At 39.4% G+C, this 10,045-nt stretch overlaps 1 pseudogene across 1 annotated transcript; it reads right to left on the bottom strand.

Annotated features, from left to right (window-relative positions):
- Nucleotides 1-1,158: 1,158 nt before the first annotated feature.
- Nucleotides 1,159-2,131, bottom strand: LOC308350016 (olfactory receptor 52Z1P-like; annotated as a pseudogene). The gene has a single exon. The product of its transcript is annotated as an olfactory receptor 52Z1P-like (transcript).
- Nucleotides 2,132-10,045: the final 7,914 nt, after the last annotated feature.

Raw genomic sequence — 10,045 nt, 5'->3', positions numbered from 1 at the left:
GATCTAGGAAACAGCCTTTCATTTCAATTTCATTACACACACACACACACACACACACACACACACACATTACCTTATATGTACATTAATGTGTATATACACACATACATGATAGATACATAATAGAAAATAAGGAAGAAAGACTAAACCTGGAAAATTTGCAAATGTTCAAAGTATAGCTTCCAAGTTCATTTTTTGCTTTCTTCAAATGTAAATAAATTTCACATTCTCATAGCACATGCTAGGCTTTGAGGAAGGAGAGATTGTAAATGTAAAAGTATTTTCTTGAAATGAAGAAATTAATCTGAAGACAAGCTTATAAAAATTATATTTGGTGTGACTACAGACTTTTTATGTAAGACTATAGGTCAGCATCCTATGTAATCTTTCCTGTCTCTATCTATGGCCTGGGTATCGCATTTTTAATCTTTTAGTCCTTCCTTCAGTGAAGTCTCTGTTAAAGGGATGCTTCATTGATGATTTGGGCCAGAGCTTGCCAGTATGCAAGGAAGAAAGGATTAACTTTGAAGGTGTCTGTGTTGGCTCAGATGGATCAATATAATTTATTATTTGTTTCAATGCAGTATTATCGGTCATACAATAAACCTATACTCTGTGCCTATTCCATTGAGTAGACTTTATATCAATGAATATGAACATATCTTATCTTAGAACCCCCATTTTAATTTAAGGAAAAGGTGAAGATAATTAGAGTTTATTAGCCTCATACTACTGGCACAAGTATTTCCTGGTTGCAGTGGGAGAGTTGCAAATTTCCTCAAAATTTCAATGGTCTCTACAAAAGCGAGGCAACTCCCCATTTTCACTTCCCAGCTCTACCCAAGAAAGTTCCATTTGAGTTAAATCCTAAAATGTATTCCTCTTTACACAGGGTTCTCTTATGATTGCATAAGAAGAAGTTACAATGCAAAATAATAGCATGTCTAGGAGAATTCAGAATATCATTATTTTTTCAAAGTCTTTAAGTGCTTTAGGGAAATGCATTGGTAACTTTGGCATTTACTGTCCTTTTATGTGTGTTGAGGATTATTTATGGATTTCATTTATTCCTATTACCCACTCAAATTGTATGTGTGTATGTGGGTAAGTGTGTGTGTTTTATTGAGAAATATCCAACATTAGGCATTAATCCTCATCTTAACAACATGTGGTGGTGCGGGAGTAAAGGAAAATTACTTGGTCATGAATCTGTTTTTTCTTGACCCCGTAAATGATGGGGTTTAGCATAGGGGGCACCACCACATAGAGGTTGGCTACTAGGATGTGGACATGATGAGGGATGGTTGCCCCCCCAAAACGATGGGCAAAAAAATGAAAAGAATGCTGGGGCATAGAACATAAGGATGACACAGATGTGGGAAGCACATGTGTTGAGGGCCTTGAATCTGGCAGCCCAGGAAGGTATCTGAAACACTGTGCAAAGGATCCTGGTGTAAGACATAATGATGAACACAATGTCCAGTCCTGTAGACAGCAGGGCCACAGTCAGCCCATAGATGATGTTGACCCTGATATTGTCACATGCCAGTCTGGCAATGCCCATGTGCTCACAGTAGGAATGGGGAATGATGTTTCTCCCACAATACCTAAGTCTGTGTACCAGGAAGGTGAATGGAAGGCAGATCATGAAGCTCCTGACCATAGCTGCTATGCCAATCTTCCCAGTGACTGAAGAGGTTAAGATTATGGTGTATCTCAGGGGGTGACAGATGGCCACATAGCGGTCAAATGCCATGGCCAGGAGAATAGCAGATTCTGCCACAAAGATGAAATGTATGAAGAACATCTGGGACACACAACAACCAAAGGATATATCCATGGACTGGAACCAGAAGATGGCCAGCATCTTTGGGGCTGTGGCTGTGGAGAGCAGCACATCTGCCAAGGCCAGCATGGAAAGGAAAATATACATGGACTCATGCAGACTGTGCTCAGTCACAATCACAAAGATCAAGAACAGGTTGCCTAGGACAGCCAAAACGTATATGGAACAGATGGGGATGGATATCCAGGTGTGAAAATCTTCCAGTCCTGGGATTCCAATCAGGACATACCACATATCCTGGGGACTGGTGTGATTATAAGAGGAGGGAGGCATCTGTGACATCATATTCCAGACCTAGTACCTTGATCAAAAACCACAGGGCTGAGTCATGATTGAGGAACAGCCCATTAGGGTGATGTCTGATTAGAATTTTTTTGCCCAATGTATTCTTCTGGAATACAGTGGAAGGACAGTAAGTTGTATTATCTAGCCTACAAGAGTCAGAAAATCTGACTCTTTTCATGGAAGAATTAAAATATATCTTGAGGGGCCCCTGGGTGGCTCAGTGGGTTAAGCCTCTGCCTTCGGCTCAGGTCATGATCCCAGGGTCCTGGGATCAAGCCCCACATCGGACTTTCTGCTCAGCGGGGATCCTGCTTCCCCCTCTCTCTCTGCCTGCCTCTCTTCCTAATTGTGATCTCTGTCTGTCAAATAAATAAATAAAATCTTTTAAAATATATCTTGAAAAAAAATAGTTAGCATTTACTAAGGGCTTACTATGTCTAGTGGTACTTTCCAAATATAGCTCATTAAATCTTCACAACAGACTGTTGAAAAGACCTTTACAATAATCCTTGACATGGATACTATTGTTATTCTTATAGATAAAAGAAATCCTACAGTCTTTCAGCTTCCTGACGTAGGTCCCACTGGATTTAGAATCAGACAGCATGAATCTGAAAGCTTTGATCTCAGCCACCATCCAATACTGCCTATAGAAATAACCCTAGAGAGAAAGACATGTCATCAGAATTTTCACTGATGATATCGCTGAATAAAATAGATACATGTGAAGTTTTCCTCACTCCTTGTGAGAGAAAGAGGGAATGAGGTTTTACCAAAATGAATTCCTGGCAGTATATGCACATAGGTCCTCTTCTGCATTGATTGACCACTGAACTGATGCTAAGGCCTATGCTAGGAATTGAGGATCTACAGGTGAATTCACTGATTCTGGTCTATGAATCAACATGTTTCTTTCTTTCTTTTTTTTTTTTTTTAAGATTTTATTCATTTATTTGACAGAGAGAGATCACAAGTAAGCAGAGAGGCTGGCAGAGAGAGAAGGGGAAGCAGGCTCCCTGCTGAGCAGAGAGCCTGATTCGGGGCTTGATTCCAGGACCCTGGGTCATGACCTGAGCTGAAGGCAGAGGCTTAACCCACTGAGCCACTCAGGAGCTCCGAATCAACATGTTTCTTAAAATTATATGATGGACATTAGAAACCTAAACTACATAAAGTGTCAAATTCAGTTAGATTCTTAAATGGATATGGCCTGCATGTGGTGAGGAAAAATATTCTCTTCCTTTCGGGTCACTGACTGAAAATTAGACAACATATTTATTATTTCAAAAACATCCAGAGCAGCAAATAGTAATATGAGATAGAGGTCCACAGTCTTTCAGTAAATGGGAGGGAGGTTCATTTACTGGTTATTCTTTTCCTGTCGTTCCAAAGGAATGTAGATAAATGCAGGAGAGAAGTTGGGTGAAAAGCAGCCTAGGAGATGTAACATTGGAGTGGAATGTGTGTATGAGAGCTGTATGCACATAAGCAGGCACATATAATGAGGGTAGAGACATGGATGCAAACAAGTGGATGACAAGTGGCTTCAATCCTCCCCTAATACCCAATCTCAAGTAAAAACTAGCTGACTGCATTTGCTGAAGAGTAACATAGACTTAAGGGACGTTTGCCTTTTATCCCTTGTTTTCACTGGAGTCAGATCATTGCACACTATCAATTTACAATGTAAACTTTTATTTTTCATTAAGTGGTCAATATTCTGGCACTTCATGTCGTAGAATTGAAATGTGTGGATGTCATTTATTTATTTTCTTTTTCTTAATAGAAGTATAATTTATATACAATATTCCATTAGTTCCACACGTACCACACACCATGATTGGACAAGTATATGTTTTGTTCTACTGGCCATAAGGATACTTCTCATAGGTCACCACGCAATGCCATTACAATACCACTAGTATATATTCCCTATGCTTGCCTTTTTTTCCTATGACTTATTAATTTCACAATGGAAGCTACTATCTCCCACTGCCCTTCACCCATTGTATCCATCTCTGTCGCCCTGCCCTTCTGGCAGCCATTAGTTTGTTCTCAATAGTTAATTGAACCTTGTGTTTTGATAGAGTTTAGAATATATAATACATAAATGGTGACCCCATTAGGCCTTTCCTTAAGGTGATATGGGATTCTTTGAAAATACTGTAAGAAAATGTTGAGAAGCTTATGTGTCTCAATGTCCTTTGATTACATATATCAATAGTATAACCATTTCACATAGAGTTAAAATTAATCATTGAAAATTTCTTTTAAATGGGGTTGCAGGGTTGTGAGAGAAAAGATTAATGTGGGAGTGTGCCTAGCCCAGACCTATGCCAGAACCACGTATGTGAATCAAGTGCAGCTATGGGGAGATATGCAGTGAGTGAGGCTTCATAAGGACATTAGAGATGGGGGAAAGGAGAGTCTAATGTGGTTTCCTAAGATTTCCTGCCTTACCTTTCCTTTCCTTTCCTTTTTCCCTTTTTTTTTCCCTGATGTCTTTTTCTACATGTCCTTGCTGAGCAAAAATCATCTTCTTACCTATATTTTCTAGGATCCTGAGGATATTTAACTAGTTGAGAGGGGGGAAAAAAAAGACATGATGTTCACAACATGGTGAGGAAATGGGGAGCTTGGTATTTATAGCCCCTCTGGGCATCTCTTGGGCTCAAGAGTGTCAGACCCCAGAGGACTGAACTCCACTCACTCCTGGAAGGAGAGGGCCCAGGCTGGCCTCGGGAAGAACCGCCCCAACCCCATCCTTCCCATATACTGCATGGGCAGGTTGTCCTCTGCACAGCACTCTCACACACCCAGCTTAACACACACTTGCCATTAAATGTGCCCTTCTCCTTTGTGTGCAGAGACTCCTGCTACTGCTGTCACAGCCTGTTTCCACAGAGCCATCTGCAAATGGAGATGGTCAAGGCCACATGTGGAAGCATTGTATGCTTTTTAGAAAGCTGATAATACTGAATTCTGGCATCTTATTTACTTGACATTTTAAGGCTCCTTGGTTGTCTCTCTCTTCCATGGGTCACCTGGTAGAATTAGCATCAGAAAGGTCAAGAAATGTCATTAGCTACTATAGAGATTTTTATTTGGATTTTTTTAGACTTTTTATTTCTTTTCAGCATAACAGTATTCATTGTTTTTGCACCACACCCAGTGCTCCATGCAATCCGTGCCCTCCCTAATATCCACCACCTGGTTCCCCCAACCTCCCACCCCCTGCCCCTTCAAAACCCTCAGGTTGTTTTTCAGAGTCCATAGTCTCTCATTGTTCACCTCCCCTTCCAATTTCCCTCAACTCCCTTCTCCTCTCCATCTCCCCATGTCCTCCATGTTATTTGTTATGCTCCAAAAGTAAGTGAAACCATATGATAATTGACTCTCTCTGCTTGACTTATTTCACTCAGCATAATCTCTTCCAGTCCTGTCCACGTTACTACAAAAGTTGGGTATTCATCCTTTCTGATGGAGGCATAATACTCCGTAGTGTATATGGACCAAATCTTCCTTATCCATTCATCTGTTGAAGGGCATCTTGGTTTTTTCCACAGTTTGGCGACCGTGGCCATTGCTGCTATAAACATTGGGGTACAGATGGCCCTTCTTTTCACTACATCTGTATCTTTGGGGTAAATACCCAGTAGTGCAATTGCAGGGTCATAGGGAAGCTCTATTTTTAATTTCTTGAGAAATCTCCACACTGTTCTCCAAAGTGGCTGCACCAACTTGCATTCCCACCAACAGTGTAAGAGGGTTCCCCTTTTTCCACATCCTCTCCAACACACGTTGTTTCCTGTCTTGCTAATCTTGGCCATTCTAACTGGTGTAAGGTGATATCTCGATGTGGTTTTAATTTGAATCTCCCTGATGGCTAGTGATGATGAACATTTTTTCATGTGTCTGATAGCCATTTGTATGTCTTCATTGGAGAAGTGTCTGTTCATATCTTCTGCCCATTTTTTTATGTGATTGTCTGTTTTGTGTGCATTGAGTTTGAGGAGTTCATTATAGATCCTGGATATCAACCTTTTGTCTGTACTGTCATTTGTAAATATCTTCTCCCATTCCGTGGGTTGCTTCTTTGTTTTGTTGACTGTTTCCTTTGCTGTGCAGAAGCTTTTGATCTTGATGAAGTCCCAAAAGTTCATTTTCGCTTTTGTTTCCTTTGCCTTTGGAGACATATCTTGAAAGAAGTTGCTGTGGCTGATATCGAAGAGGTTACTGCCTATGTTCTCGTCTAGGATTCTGATGGATTCCTGTCTCACGTTGAGGTCGGGAACATTCCCGAACTTCATAAAATCTATCTATGAAAAACCCACAGCAAATATCATCTTCAATGAGAAAAAGCTTGCAGCCATTGAGATCAGGAACACGACAAGGATGCCCACTCTCACCACTCTTGTTGAACATAGTATTAGAAGTCCTAGCAACAGCAATCAGACAACAAAGAGAAATGAAAGGTATCCAAATTGGCAATGAAGAAGTCAAACTCTCTCTTTTCACAGATAACATGATTCTTTATATGGAAAACCCAAAAGACTCTACCCCCAAACTACTAGAACTCATACAGCAATTCAGTAACGTGGCAGGATACAAAGTCAATGTACAGAAATCAGTGGCTTTCTTATACACTAACAATGAAAATACAGAAAGGGAAATTAGAGAATCAATTCCATTTACTATAGCACCAAGAACCATAAGATACCTGGGAATAAACCTAACCAAAGAGGTAAAGGATCTGTACTTGAGGACCTACAGAACACTCCTAAAAGAAATTGAAGAAGACACAAAAAGATGGAAGACCATTCCATGCTTTTGGATTGGAAGAATAAACATTGTCAAAATGTCTATACTGCCTAGAGCAATCTATACTTTTAATGCCATTCCGATCAAAATTCCACCAGTATTTTTCAAAGAGCTGGAGCAAATAATCCTAAAATTTGTATGGAATCAGAAGAGACCCCGAATTGCTAAGGAAATGTTGAAAAACAAAAATAAAACTGGCGGCATCACATTACATGATTTCAAGCTTTACTACAAAGCTGTGATCACCAAGACAGCATGGTACTGGCATAAAAACAGACACATAGACCAGTGGAACAGAATAGAGAGCCCAGATATGGACCCTCAACTTTATGGTCAAATAATCTTTGACAAAACCGGAAAAAATATACAGTGGAAAAAAGACAGTCTCTTCAATAAATGGTGCTGGGAAAACTGGACAGCTATATGTAGAAGAATGAAACTCGACCATTCTCTTATACTGTACACAAAGATAAACTCGAAATGGATAAAAGACCTCAACGTGAGACAGGAATCCATCAGAATCCTAGAGGAGAACATAGGCAGTAACCTCTTATTTGTATTTTTTTTTATTTTTTTATTTTTTTATTTTAATAAACATATAATGTATTTTTATCCCCAGGGGTACAGGTCTGTGAATCACCAGGTTTACACATTTCACAGCAGTCATCATAGCACATACCCGCCCCAATGTCCATTTCCCCACCACCCTCTCCCGTTATTTGTATTTTTTAATTTAAATTCAATTTAGACAAATATAGTACATCAGTAGTTTCAGAGCTAGTGTTCCTAAATGTCCATCACCCAGTTTATTTGGCTTTTTATTTGGATTTTATTTTCTCTGCTTGACCTTTTATTTTTCTATTTCTTTTTCTTTTTAAACTTTCTCAGTCTTTATAACTATTCTCTAAATGCATTGGGATTACCTGGATTTTTGGCAAAGGTTATAATTACAATTTTAGTTTCAGTTTTCTTTTATTGTTGGTTTTGCTTTTTTTACTTTTCTGCATGTATAAAACTTTTTTTTGTCTTTTATCTATCACTGATCCTTATATTTTTTTATCTCTTGGTTTTCTTTTTCAATTCTTATTACAGTATTTTCATCATTCTCTTTTGGGCACTGTGGAAGGTAATCTGAGAAGCTAACTGTAATCACACCCTTTTCTGTGGGTGGATACCTCTACTATAATTCAAAGGGGATCCTATGTCTCCTCCCCTTGAACCTGGCATGATAGTTGTTTTGACCAAATAAAGTGGCTGGAATGATGGTGGTGTTTGCAATTTACTGAGCCAAGAGTAGTAAGTCTGGGAACTTTGACCTTGTTTTGTTCAAAGCCTGTCACCTGTGTTAGGAATAGGACCACACTGGGGTTAAACCAACAACATGAAGAAGCTATCCCCATGGGGAGAGTATAACTATGTGCATGAGCACAAAGGCACCAGGCATGGGAAAAGAAACTGTGGACCTTGCAACTCAGTGGAGTTCCAAGCCAAATGCTGCCCCTGAGTGACCACAGCCTTATCCTTGAGGAAACAAACATGCAGTCAAACTCAAACTGGATTGTTGACCCACAGAATTGTGAGAAAGGGTAAATCATTGTTATTTGAGGCAATGAGTTTTGGGGTGATTTGTTACACAGCAGAAAAGAATAAAAATGTAGTAAATATTTCTGAAATGATTTTGTATTTTTCTTCTTAACCTGACTTCAAACAGTTCTTAAATCACAGGATTTATTTCTTGTCTATTTCTGTTCTGTCTTTATTTTCTTATTTTATGCCCATATCTATGAATTATTCCCGAAGATAGATTGGAGAGAGATAATCTACTTTCTCCATGACACATGTGTGTGTGATCATGTGTATGTGTTTTCATGTAGGTGAGATGGAAGGCTTATTAGCAGAAACATTTTTATTTTAATTATCTATCTTCTATAGAAACTCTTCATTGAAATATCTCATGATTTCCTGGAATGTCAAACACAGTTCTTTATAAAAGGTTCAGGGGATTCTAGTAGGGTAAGGTGGTTTACAAGTTTATCGTCTACTTTAGCTGACATCCATTTCTTAAAAAAAAAAAAAAAAAGAATTTTTTTATTTGTTTGTTTATTTGAGAGAGAAGGAGAATATGAGCAGGAGAGGGGTAATGGAGAAGGACGGAGAATCTTCAAGCATTCTCCCTGTTGAGTACAGAGCCTAGCTCAGGGCTCCATCTCAACCCTGAGATCAGGACCTCAGCCAAAATCAAGATTCAGTTGCTTAAAGGACCATACCACACAGGCCCCCTGACACCCACTTATGTCATTGTTTGTCCTGCCACAAAATCAATAATTTCTTAAGACTGTTTTCAAGATTGTTTCCCTGGATTTTCAACCCTTCCTTTAATTTCCCCTCTTGAAGAATATCTGACTCAAAAATGTATGTTCTCACTATTTTACGTGGGGTGGAGTCTCTTTTTTGGCATGTGTGTTGGGGGCTGGTGTTTTCAGTGCTTCACTAACACTAAGCTACTGCTCCCCAACCTTCTTTCCCTAGACAGTCCTTTTCTCGTAGGACTTCTGGAGCTGTTTGATTTTGTTTATTTCCCTACACATGAAAATACGGGTAGTTATGTTTGCTCTTCTTCTTGCTCCTTGTATGTTGAGGGAAGGAAAGAAGTCCGTGGCCATATTTACAAGGAAGTGACTACCATTAGCATCAGGAGGTCATAACTTCCCTCAACATTTCTGAAGAGATTTTATGCTATCTTCCAGATTCCTGCATTGCTGTGGTAATTAGCAGTGTCATTCTATTTCCAGGCCTTCAGGTATTGTCTGTTTATCACTGCCTTATTGGTTTTTTTTTTTAAAGATTTATTATTTATTTATTTATTTATTTGAGACAGAGTGATGGAGAGAGTGCAAACTGAAGGAGAAGGAGAGGGAGAAGCAGACTCCCCACTGAACAGAGAGCCAGAAGCAGGGCTTGATCCCAGGACCCCCAAGATCACAACCTGAGCCAAAGACCAGCACTTAACTGACTGAGCCACTCAGGTGCCCCTGTTCTTTACTGCATTATTCATTTTCCTTTCAAAGCTACCTAGTGTGTTCTCTTCCTCCC

The sequence above is a fragment of the Martes martes genome, assembly GCF_963455335.1.
Source record: "Martes martes genome assembly, chromosome: 10".
In the NCBI taxonomy this organism is placed as follows: Eukaryota; Metazoa; Chordata; class Mammalia; order Carnivora; family Mustelidae; genus Martes; species Martes martes.
The sequence above is the reverse complement of the archived record's forward strand: the minus strand, read 5'-3'. Positions and strand labels throughout refer to the sequence as shown.